The sequence below is a fragment of the Sus scrofa genome, chromosome 2 (genome assembly GCF_000003025.6).
Source record: "Sus scrofa isolate TJ Tabasco breed Duroc chromosome 2, Sscrofa11.1, whole genome shotgun sequence".
Classification (NCBI taxonomy): Eukaryota; Metazoa; Chordata; class Mammalia; order Artiodactyla; family Suidae; genus Sus; species Sus scrofa.
This window is the reverse complement of record NC_010444.4, coordinates 132474090-132486909: the sequence shown is the minus strand read 5'-3', so window position 1 is coordinate 132486909 and position 12820 is coordinate 132474090.

Sequence of the window (12820 nt, the reverse complement as noted above, 5' to 3'; positions counted from 1 at the left end):
GGAGGGGGTCACGTGCCGTTTACGAAAGGGAACGAGAAATGCAAGAGTTCAGAGAAGAGGAAATAGAGGTGACCAGGAGAAAACGAAGAATGGGGACACTGGAAGCTGCAAAGAATGTGAGCGGTGGGCTTAGAGAGAAAAGGACATCCTAGAGATGGTGAAGTGATTTCTAAGAAAAATGAACTGTGAGATGCTAGCTCCCTCCTCTGTCTCCATAAACACACCTCCATCAAAATCTTAGGGTTGCTATTTGGTCCTGTGGCTGTTATTTTTATGAATGTCAGAGATGAAGGGTGCCTCCAACATGAGCCTTTCTCCCTTATGTTTATGGTGGCTCCATGTGTTTTTGGAAGCAAACCACAGCTACTGTACATGTTTGGTAAAGCCTATCTGCTACTGTTTTAGCATTACAATTACTCCCTATAAGAATGTCAAAAATTTTTTCGAAAAATCAAATACAAAGGGAACCATACATTTTAGGTCTAAGCACTTCAGTGCTGCAACCTGAGAGTTCTCACCTGCCTTAGGTGAGCCTAAGGATCCCGGGATCACAAAATTCGGGCCAGAGGGGAAGCACCTGGCCTCTGGCCCTGGAACGCTCAGTTCAAAAACAATTTCCACTTCGGAACAGACTTGCGTTATTGCATCTAAATGTCTAAGTGCAGACCTTTCACTTATGAAAGCTGGGTTAATTATAGTATCTACTAAAATAGCTAGTCAATTCCTTTATAAAAAGCCCTTTCTAGATGTTAGCTACTATTAAAGTTATGACAATCCCTGACTTTGGAATGTCCAATTCCCTATTTCCCATTAAAGCAAAGTCTAAATTAATTTTGTAAGCCATACTTACTTTTCAAAATCCAAAGAGATCTTTAAACATGTATCTGGTGAAAGACTATATATTGATGACTGAAACAGGGTGTCGAAAACTCTTACTTGTTTATCTGTTTGGTTTGTTTATCAAAAAGAAAATCAACCACCATTTACAATCATCCTTTCATAAAGGTGGATTTTTAAAGGATGTTTATGTTAGAAAATTGTATTGGCTAATATAAACAATTGTTCATTTTTTTTCTTCCCCCCAACTATGATTCTAAGCTCTGTTATCATCCTTTTCCCCATTTTTGCTATTTAATCAATTTTAAAAATACTTATATTGTCGAAATAAAATGTTTGAAATATCTAATATATTTTTTATTTTTTTTTTATTTTTATTTTTGCTTTTTGGCTGGTGACTATTGCTCCACTGCTGAAGTATTATTTTATTCTTTTAATTATGGTCTCCAAGTAACTTGGTTCAAAACCTGCCTACCAAACTGTACACACACCCAGGGCAACTTAATAGTTATTCACAAAATTGTAGTTTTAAAAAGATTTAACTTATTTTCTATAGTTTGCATCAAAATGTCTAGCCTTATTTTGGACTCTACACTATTTACTATATTCTGCTCCTGCAACTTACTTAATACTTGGTAGTCACATCCGATGCTATTTCCCTATTTCATTTCCACCGTTCTAACATTCTGTCATGATGGTTGTAGACCTGCATTTTCATCTCATATAAATTCATTCTCTCTAAAAATCTTTTATTTATCTCTCCAGCTGATTTCAGTTCCTTTGCATATTTTTGCATTTGGGGCACTTGTTGAATTTTTTCAAATTTTAATACTGATAAAATTTACAAATCCAGTGGCTGATAAAAAGCTATTATCTATTACCTATCAGGGTCAGGATTTATAGATGAGACTGATTTTCACTTAATCACTCGATGTCTGTGCACTTGTCAGTAGGATCAGACAAAAAACCTTACCCAGCTGATCCTCGAGGGAAAAAGCCTTAGGTGTAACATCAGTGAACCAACCAATAAAGTGAGAAAGAGAAAGACAAATACCATATGATCACCACTTAGGTGTGGAGTCTAAAATACAGCACAAATGAACCTATCTACAAAACAGAAACAGCCTCACAGACATGGAGAATAGATCTGTGGTTGCCAAGGGGGAGGGGAAGAAAGTGGGATTGACTGGGAATTTGGGGTTGCTAAGATGCAAACTATTACACTTGGAATGGATAAGCAATGAGGTCCTACTGCACAGCACAGAGAACTATATCTAATCTCTTGGGATAGAACATGATGAAAGACAGTATGAGAAAAAGAATATATATATATTATTAGTGCATATAATATACTAATAAAATAGAATTAACTCTAATAAAATTTTAAAAGAAGATGCAGAAAAGCAAGTAGCTATGTAGATAGATATAGACAGATAAAGATAAATGATGAATGCTCTTCTATTATTTGAGTTACCAGAATCGCCACGAAATCTTTCTTGACAAATGTTCCGAAACTACTTTTTTTTTTTTTTCTTTTTTGACCACCCTGCAGCATATGGAGTTCCCAGGCCAGGTATCAGATCCCAGCCACCGTCTCCACCTAAGCCGCAACTGTGGCAACGCTGGATCGTTAACCCACTGTGATGAGCTGGATCAGGCCTGCATCCCAGTGTTCCCAAGACATCATCAATCTTGTTGCACCACAGTGGGAAGCCCTCCCACTATCCTATTAATTCACTGCAACTCTCTTACTGGTCAGTATAAATAACGACTCAGCTCTTTGGTTTAATTATCTTTCCTTTGGAACAGGATGGAATTTGTCTTGACTAGACATTCCTTTGCTTGTCCACCTTCATTGTATAATTTACACTGAAAAGGAAGCAAATGCATGTTCACTTGTGATTAATTAGAGTGGGATTAGGTTTCGGTAACAAGTTAGCCCCAGTGCAGAATGGCTCTGTTCAATCAGCATTTATTTCTTGCCACTTTAGCAGCCCTGGCTGGGCCAAGGCAAGGGTATTCATGGACCATGGAAGGTGGAGACTGTCATTTTTCCATCAGGCTTTCATGGTCACGCCATCCCAGATTTTGTGTTATACAAGTTGAAAGGACAGCAGAAAGATAAATAGAGGAAAACTTGAACAGAGGTTTAGTCATCTTTAGAACCAACTTACTGGAATGGTTTCCAATGTTAAATGGTTAGAAAGTTTGTCATGTGTTCTGAGATTCCATTTTTAATCTTGGAAAAGCATTTTAGAGGCTTCCCTAATTGTTATACTATTTTTATAAGTTTTTATGTAAAAGAATCTTGCATCCTTTCTCATTTATTTTGCTAAATGACTTTTCTGGCACCAGATTTTGCTAAATCTGACTTTTCTGATTTGCTCTCTGAAAGAGGCTGTATTTCTTTTTAATAATCTAAAGTGGTAGCAAATAATGACAAAATAGAAGGAACAAAAACTATGCCATGAATATAGCACTTCTCTGAGATATAAAAGAAATATAATTGGCCCATTTTGCTTCTGAAAATTGAGTTGGGGACTGGTTGGGCATGCAACTATGTAGTCTACATATATTTATACTTTAGAGATATTTCAACTATGTAGCAGATTAAGCAGGGTCTATATATTTTGCTATAGCAGTCAGTTTTGTCTTAGGCTTGGTGCAATGTTATTCCATTCTAATTGTATTTATTTTAATGTAATACCATCTACATGCTCATGACTTCAAATTAATGAGGACCAGACTACACTTCAGCCCAGACCCCTTCTGAATGCCAGAACTGAATTTTCGTTAACTTACTTGGCACATCCTTTAGCTACCTCAAAATCACTTTGAAGTCATAATGCTCAAATGGAACTTAGGATCTTTCCCCTAAATCTGGCATCCAGTGAAAGGTACCATTACTCATCAAAATTCATAAGCCAGAGACAGAAAACATCTATTATGAGCCAGTGCTGTTACCACCTACAGCCAACTCTTAGTAAATCCTTTTGATTTGACCTCATAAATATCTTTTCTGTATGCCCCTATCTCTTATACTCCACTGCCACCACTCTATTCAACTGAATATAGGGTTATTGCATTCTGCCACAAGTCACAATTCTTCATGTGGCTGCAATGGCTGCATGGATGGGACCTTGACCACATCTCAGTCTTAGCTCATTCTGTTTGATTCTTCATTTTAGCCTCACTGATCTTTCAGTTCCTCCAGTACATAAATGATTGATTTTAGGGGCACTTGTACAACATTCTCTGTTAGAAGTCTCTCTCTCTGTCTGGTTAACCCGTCTTTGTTAATTAGCTCTCACGTTAAATGCCCCTTCCTTAGGAATTACCTGACCAGATTCTGTGTTCCATCTTGCAGCAGCCTACAATTTCCTTTTGAGAGCTTACCATGACCATGGCCTGGTTTGGATCCAAGAGGAACAGGATTATCTTTGCTTTATTTATCAATGTATCCCAGGTGCTTGGGAGAATTTCTGGCATACAGCAGGTACTTACTAAGTATTTGTTGAGCAACTGAATGAGTTAACATCCCTGGCAAATGCTCTGCAACGTCAGTCTTGACTGTGTGCCTCTTGGTCTTCCAGTTTAGCACCTGGGGAGCCCCAGCCAACAGGAAGGAAAAACTGTCCACCTTACTTGAAGTCATAATAACTCACATACAAAGAATATACTTAAAATACAATTTTGCATATTTCCCCCTCCAATTTTAAAGATAACAATAGTGGCTGGTATGCAAGTTTTGAGTTTGTGATCGAGATTTGAGATTGCCAAGTCAGCAATTGTGGGACTGGCTCTAGAAATCAAACCTTTGACTCTTCCTACACATTTATTTTCAAGCTTGTTTGCTGTGCTGTTTTCTAAGTCAGCTAACAATCCAGAGACTTTATTCTCCTTATTTGACTCCTTATTTTCATGGACATTCTGCATGGGCAGTGCAAGCTGTCTCCCCTCTACCTACAATCTGCCCCCTTCCTCCTCATCCTCCAGTCTCTGCCACCTCTATGCGACATTACCCATCAGGAAAATTATTCTACCTCATGCTGTGAACATTTTAGGTAAACACATCTCTCCTATTCTGAATAGTTTGGCTAATTGTCACTCCAACTCTTAACAAATTCAGATGCATATACTTGGGAGAAATGAAACAAATTTCTTTGAGCAAAATTTTAGAAGTTATTTAAAGGGGAGCCTTACTTGAGTGACGACTTAATGCCACCAGAAATTATTAGGAGATTTTAATATTTTTGTGCAGGATGTAATAAAAGTAGCTTTTAAAGAAATTGGAAAAATAATAAAATAGTAATTACCATTAATTAAAACCCTGATGCAGAGCCAAATTATATGCAATAATTGCACCCTTTTTAGTAATATTACAATCTAAAAACTGTATTCTACAGATGAGGAGAAAATTTTGGAATAAATGACCAAGATACCCAATGCAGAAGGTGTTAGATGCAAGATTCAAAGCTAGCTTGCTACGACAGCCCAATAGTTGAAGGAATATCCAGTGTCAGTGATCAGACAATGCCAGACAAATGCCAATAATCAGAGTTCACTTAATGTGTAACAACTGGAACAAGAGATAATAACAGAAAGTAAAAAGAAGTGGTAAAAATGATGAGACAGGAGTTCCCGTGTGGCTCAGTGGTTAACAAATCCAACTAGGAACCATGAGGTTGCGGGTTCAATCCCTGGCCTTGCTCAGTGGGTTGAGGATCCCGTGTTGCCATGAGCTGTGGTGTAGGTTGCAGACGCAGCTCGGATCTGGCATTGCTGTGGCTGTGGCGTAGGCCAGTAGCTATAGCTCAGATTAGACCCCCAGCCTGGGAACCTGCATATGCTGAAGGAGTGACCCTAGAAAAGACAAAAAGACAAAAAAAACAAAAAAAACACACAACAAACCAACAAAACTCCTCTGGAATCCTGGCTCCAACACTTCCAGGTCACTTAACCTCTTTGAAATGTAATATAAAAGTGAGATTAAAAAAAAAATGATGAGAGAAAACCTCAGTGAAAAAGGATTTTACTAATTATTTTTCTTCAGTAATAATACTGGTTTGTTTTGGATAATTATATACCCATAAATAAATTATATGTATTTATTATTATATAATAAATTATATATGTATAAATAATAGATAATAAAACTCATAAAACTATTACAATTTCACCATTCAGAGCTACCAATACACTGTTGACAGTTTAGTCTATCTTCCCAAATTTCATACATTAAATTTTGTTTATAAAAATGAGGTCAAAGTACAGATGTTGATGTCACATAGTTGTACAGAAAGTGCACTGCACAATAGTGCCTGGCCAAGCAGGGAAATAGGGACTAAAATTCAGTTTGCAGGCCCCTAGTCTATTAGGACTCACCATGGGTCTGCATCTGAAGAAAGGGAAGGGCTGCAGTTTTCTCATTTGCTCAAAGACTTCACCATCTGCTCTCCAAGTTGAGTATCCCCAAGCCTAGATCTGCTCAAGAAGAGACATCTTTTTCTTATTGGTACAAAAGATGCAGCTGTGACACTCACTATAGCTTGCTTTTCTTTTCTTTTTTTTTTTTTTTTCTTTTTTTTGAACCACACACATGACGTGTAGAAGTTCCCGGGCCAGGGATCAAACCTGAGCCACAGCAGTGACCCAGTCCACTGCAGTGACAATGTGCATCCTTCACCTGCTAAACCACAGGAGAATTACTAGTCTGCTTGCTTTCTTTGGCAAAGAAATAATTTTGTACCAACCCCTGGTTTAGCGTACCCAGATAAGAATGAGCCTCATTGTGGCAGTATTCTATAGGAGACAGCTTACCTGATTTAATTATTTCCCTTTTTCATATTTACATATTTATTAACTTACTTTTTATAAATGTCTTTTTAGGGCCACACCCATGGCATATGGAGGTTCCCAGGCTAGAGGTTGAATCAGAGCTGTAGGTACAGGCCTACACCACAGCCACAGCCACACGGGATCTAAGCTGCATCTGTGACCTACACCACGGCTCACAGCAATGCTGGATCTTTAACCCAATGAGCAAGGCCAGGGATCAAACCCACAAACATGGTTCCTAGTCAGATTCGTTAACCACTGAGCCACGATGGGAACTCCTACTTTTTTTGGTTTTGGTAGCACACATACGTCATTTAAAAAATAAAAAAGTCTCTGATGTTGTGTTAAAACCAATACAAATGGAAGAAAGAGACCAGTCTATCAATCTCTTTATAGCTTCTTTATACTTATTTTCTGACAACACTGGACCACAGGATGTTTTGAGTACTGGTTCTCCATCGTGGAGGAAGGTACCAGAGGGTGTGCTGATGGACTGTTGTCCATCAATCGCTATCCAACTGCTGACCTCCAGATTTCATCTATGGGTTTGGCATTTGTTACTTTCAGTTTGAGCTGGTGCAGAGATGTGGGGGAGTTTTAGCATCTCTGATATTTTTTGATGGCTCTATGATTTTTTTCCAAAGCTGAATTGGCCCAACATATTTTTTTTAATTCCTTGTATAAACATGATTAGGAGCTAGAGATGGCTTTCTCATGCTCTTTTCCTACCAGGTTTTCTGCCAGCATCCTTGATTTTCAACAATTCATGGCAATTCTTCTCCTTGGGGATGGCAATAACGCAGATGAGGTTTTTCCTGGGGGTGACTGGCACAGAATGCCTCCACAATTGGAAGGGCCTCAAAGCAGCATGGTACCAAGGTCATATAATGAGTGAACCATCTGCCACTGGGACTCAGACTTTCCGATCCTCCCAGTCCAGCAAACCATATTGCCTTTGTCCTTCTCTCATTGTTTTGTCTTCTGTGTGTCAAAGGATGTTAAACCCAACCTGTATGCCAGTTTCTTGTGTGTTACCTGACACTCAGAACAAGCTGCTCCCAGAGCACTTTCCACTTAAAAATGGAAAACGAGTTTAGCAAAAAAAGTGTTTTTGTTCATCTGCAGCCACTGTAGGTGGGCCAGACGTTCTCTCCAGCCCACGTCAAGCCCCAGCATCATGAAGGCACCGTCCGGCAGGAAAGAGAAGTGCCACTCACAGACACAGTCTTTCCTGCTCACTTCTGCTCCTCACAAAGGGAATGCAGCTGGCACAGACCACCTCAGTGGCACTTTCAAGCCAGGCAGCCTGAAGTCATCTAGAACTAGCCAGAGGGCTTTACCTCACTTATTTTCTTCTCATTTATTTTATTAAAATGTAATTGATTTACAATGTCGTTTCATTTCTGCTGTACAGCAAAGTGACCCAGTCATACATAAAAATATATTCTTTTTCTCGTATTATCTTCCATCATGTCCTATTCCAAGGGCTGGGTATAGTCCCCTATGCTGTACAGTAGGACTTCTTTGCTTATTTTCATTGCTATTATTTTAAAATCCACATAATTATCTAGAACAGAATGGGTTTAACTTGTGACTTTAGGGAAGATAACTACATCCAGGTTGGTTGGTTGGTTGGTTGTTTTTGCTGTTAACTTAGCACAAATGCATAAACCACACTTCTATACATTCGATTTCTGGTATAAACATTTTATTCTTCTTACCAGAATGTAGCGAAAACACTTTGATTGCATCTCAAGAATGTTCTTTGCTCAGTTCTAGGAGGAGTTTTTTTTTTTTTTTTAATCACTCTTGTTGGCCTGGTCCTCTTTTGCTTCTACGTACTCTTGTTCCAAGATGTTCTTTTCAAGGATGGCTATTGCTTGTGTTATGATTTTCAGGTAATCCTCAATGTCTATCTGGGATTATATATACATGATTTTTATTGGTTAGATTTTTACAGACATTGGCTTTCTCCACAAATATCACCCATTTTTAGTGGGAAGAAATGTCTTTCTCTTTCATTTACTATCCATTCATGTACCTATGCTTTTGCCAATACAAATGTACCTACATTTTATATCTACAAAATTTTGTATCTACCCAAAAGGATGGTTACAAGGATGAAACACAAATACGTGTATTTCCTCTTCATATATACATGCAGATCATGTATATCCATCAGTTTAGGAATACTTGCAATTTAACATACTTTTACATTTTACATTATTTTATTCAGTTGTTATGACAACGGCTCAGTAATAATGCACAGACTAAAGTTCATGATTTAGATCATTCCCTCCAGAGAAGATTCATCATTCATCAAATGCAAACCCTGATCCCGAGTCTCGTTTATTCAACAAGACAAAGCTATGGAGCCCAGTGTCTTCCATCTTGAAGCTGGGTCAAATTAGAGAGGTTTTCATCTTCATCACAGCATCACCCCTTAGTGCCTTATGATTCTGAGCAGGTTACTCATTATCAGTTTTTTTCCCATCTGTAAAATGGGCATGACAGTACTACCCATCTTGTTGCAGGGACTGAGTGAATTATACAGGTTGAGAAATTCAGATGATCACTGTACACGGACATAAAAATCTGTGCTTTCTCTATGTTCACTTAGATGCTTTTGACTTTTTTCAGATATTGATTTCAAATTTTTTTTTAACCTAAGTTTCCTAAAAATTCCCTTGAAACATGTCTGTTTTTAAAATCAGAGTTGGAAACATGTGGGAAAAGCCCTAGTCCTGAGAAGCCATGGTATCTGGATCCAGCAGCTGGGTGCACTGGTACAGTGGTGTACATTGAGTGATGCACTTCCTATTGTGGAAAGTTGGGAGAATCCAATTAAAGAGATTGAATAAAACAGTGGGGAAGGTGGGGAGAAGAATTTTGAAGATAACAGTCCATGATCTTTTCCTGAGCTGCAGAGACCCTTCAGGAAGATCAAAGGCTGGGAATCATACTGTAGTCCTCGAGACGGAGGAAATGATCAGCTTCCTGTTAACATGGAGAAGAGAGAAAAAAAATCCGTGGATCATGCTCGGCAGGAATTGGCGCTTTGTGCATAGTCCTGAGGTCCCTCTGCGCATGTCACCAGCAACTCTCTGCTGAATCAGAGAACAAGGGCATGTGCCAACCTGTGCCTCTTTCATTAAGAGTCAAGAGGTAAGAATCCGTGTTTGCCACAGGGAAAGTGATACAAATCAGTCATAGAGGAAATGCATTTCATTTTTCCAATCTTCAGAAGTTAATGCAGATTATGAAAAATAGCTATAAAAATACTTTGCCTTCCCTTTTAAATGTAAATCATCAAAAGGCAAGGGTACTTTTCACATGTAGGAAAAGAGTAGGAAATTGCAGCCTCTTGACGACACAATAAAAGCATTTTACTTGTTAAGTCCTTTGGATGTTGGAGTCGTGGATCTTGTTCTTGAATATTTTTCACCAGCATTGATTTCTGCGTGGTAGGTTGAGAATGGATGACAAACAAAAGGCCACTCCATATGGGACACCTTGGTTTCTAAGGAGGCTTAGGTTGAGGTTTATAACCTGAAATGCTTCTCTGGAGAAAATGAAAAGATTCCCTCCCCCTGATCCTGAAACAAAATAGGTGGTGTATACCAATGACTGCACCTTGAGCAAGTGCATACTCAGAGATAAAATGAAACACATGGCCTTTGATGATACCTTTTAGGCCTGCTTTAAAGCTTGATATATGAAAGGCAGCACTACTGTCAAGGAGGAATTCTAATGTTGTTAATACACATAAATACACATTATAGACATTCATCAGAATTCCACTGAGAGGTGAATGCCTCTAAAGTAAGTATTGCCAATATGGTCTCTCATAATTTACCTTCCAACATCTATGTGTATACTTCTGCATGTTCTAAACAGGAAAATAAAGCAGTTTGATAAAACTGAAAATGTCAGGCAAAGATTTATTTCTCGCTTTCAATGACCTCTTTTAAAGCAATTATATGATATAGTATTTTTTCTTACTGGCACGCAAAAATGAGCAAGGCTTATATTTAAAAATGATCTTATTATGCCTTGTCATGAAGAAAAGCCTTTAACATGCATGTGAAATGATTCTTGTAAGTACTTCCCATTCTCTTTTAAACCATAATTTCACCTTCGAAATTTTGTTCTATCTCAAAGATAGAACATATAGAAAAAACTAAGTAGGTCGCTGCCTTCTATTCTGAAGACTTTTTTCCAAGTATTTTTATTAGAAACATGTATATGTCTGTGTCTAAGTGTTGTGCATGTATTAGGAGCATTTCTCAAAAACATACGTAATTGCAGAGAAGATGATGTTATAATTTTCATACATTTTAGCTATAAAAATGTTACTATCTTCTCTGATACATTCTGAAATACCACCTTTATTTTTCTATATTCAATGCTACTCAATGCTGTTTTATTTAACTCTCTTTTAAGGATGAACGCTTTTTGGAATGAAGTAATGCCACTTGCAGCAACTAGATGGACCTATAGATTAGCATACTGAGTGAAGTAAGTCAGATACAAAGACAAATATCCTATGATAGCACTTATATGTGGAATCTAGTAAAAATGATACAAAGAACTTATCCATAAAACAGAAACAAAGTCATTGATTTTAAAACCAGTCTTATGGTTACCACAGGTGAAACTGCTGCGTGGAGGAAGAATTGAGAGGGTGGTAATAACATAAACACACTATTGTATAAAACAGATGATTAACAAGAACGTACTGTATAGCACATGAAAACCTACTCAATAGTTTGGAATAACCTATATAGGAAAAAAGAATGGATATATTTGGATGTATGAGTGACTCACTTCTCTGTACACCTCAAATTAATACACTATCGTAAGTCAACTATATGCCAGTGCAATTAAGCTAAAAAAGAAAAAATGCCTAATAATGAAAATATTAATAGCATATTAAAGTTCAAATAAATTTTAATAAAAGAATAAAACATTCAATCATTAAAAAATAATGAAGGCTTTGGGGATCAAAGATTAAACTATACAATGTCAGGAGACCAGTAAGTGATAGCAACAAAGTACTGGCAATCAGAGTTCCCATTGTGTCTTAGCAGAAATGAATCTGACTAGCATCCATGAGGACACAGGTTTGATCTCTGGCCGTGCTCAGTGGGCTAAGGATCCAGCTTTGGTGTGAGCTGTGGTGTAAGTCGCAGATGCGGCTTGGATCTGATGTGGCTGTGGTTGTGGTGTAGGCTGGTGGCTACACCTCTGATTCGACCCCTAGCCTGGGAACCTCCATATGGCGTGGGTGCGGCCCTGAAATGACAAAAGACAGGAAAAAAAAAAAAATAGAAGGTACTGGCAAAAGTCCACAGAGAATATGTAAGTCAAATACTGTTTGAGAGGTCAAGTCTTCTCTTGAAAGCTGGAAGTTAATCCCTCTGGGTGGTCAAACATTATTAAAGACTTAGGGACAAAACAGGGAAAGACACACCATCTATCTCTGATAATGCGCCTGAAGCGGAAATATGAAGAAGGAAAAGGAACAGGTTTAATAGTGAAATGAGCACACTGACTTATCAATGCCTTAAACTTTAATCAAGTATCATCAAGGTTTTAATCCTTGATGAATTTAGTTGTCCTGCCCTGCTACTAACTATGGATCTCCTCAATAAAAACTTTTTTAAAAATGACAGGGTGTGGCTGTACTCAATTTCAAAAGAACTAGATGTGGTATTTTGTGTGGCATTGTGTTTGGATTTGAAGTTCCCTAATGACTAACGATGTTGAGCTTCTTTTCATGGGCTCATTAGCTATTTGTATATCTTACTGACTAAATCATTTGCCCATTTGGGAGGCTGCCTTTTTATTGGTGAATTATAAGATTTCTTCATCTTATGGGGAGAAAAACAAATGTTCGTAAGGATATGGAGAAATTGGAATCTTCCCATCTTGGTGCTTGGAGTGAAAAATGATGCTTCCTTGGTGAAAATATGGTGACTCTTTCTCAAAAAGTTAAATATAGATTTACACAACCCAGCAATTCTACTTTTAGGTATATATCCAAGCGGCTCAAAACCATAAATTCACACAAAAATTTGTACACTTTCATAGCAGCATTATTCATAATAGCCAAGAAAGTAGAAACAACCCAATGCCCCTTAGT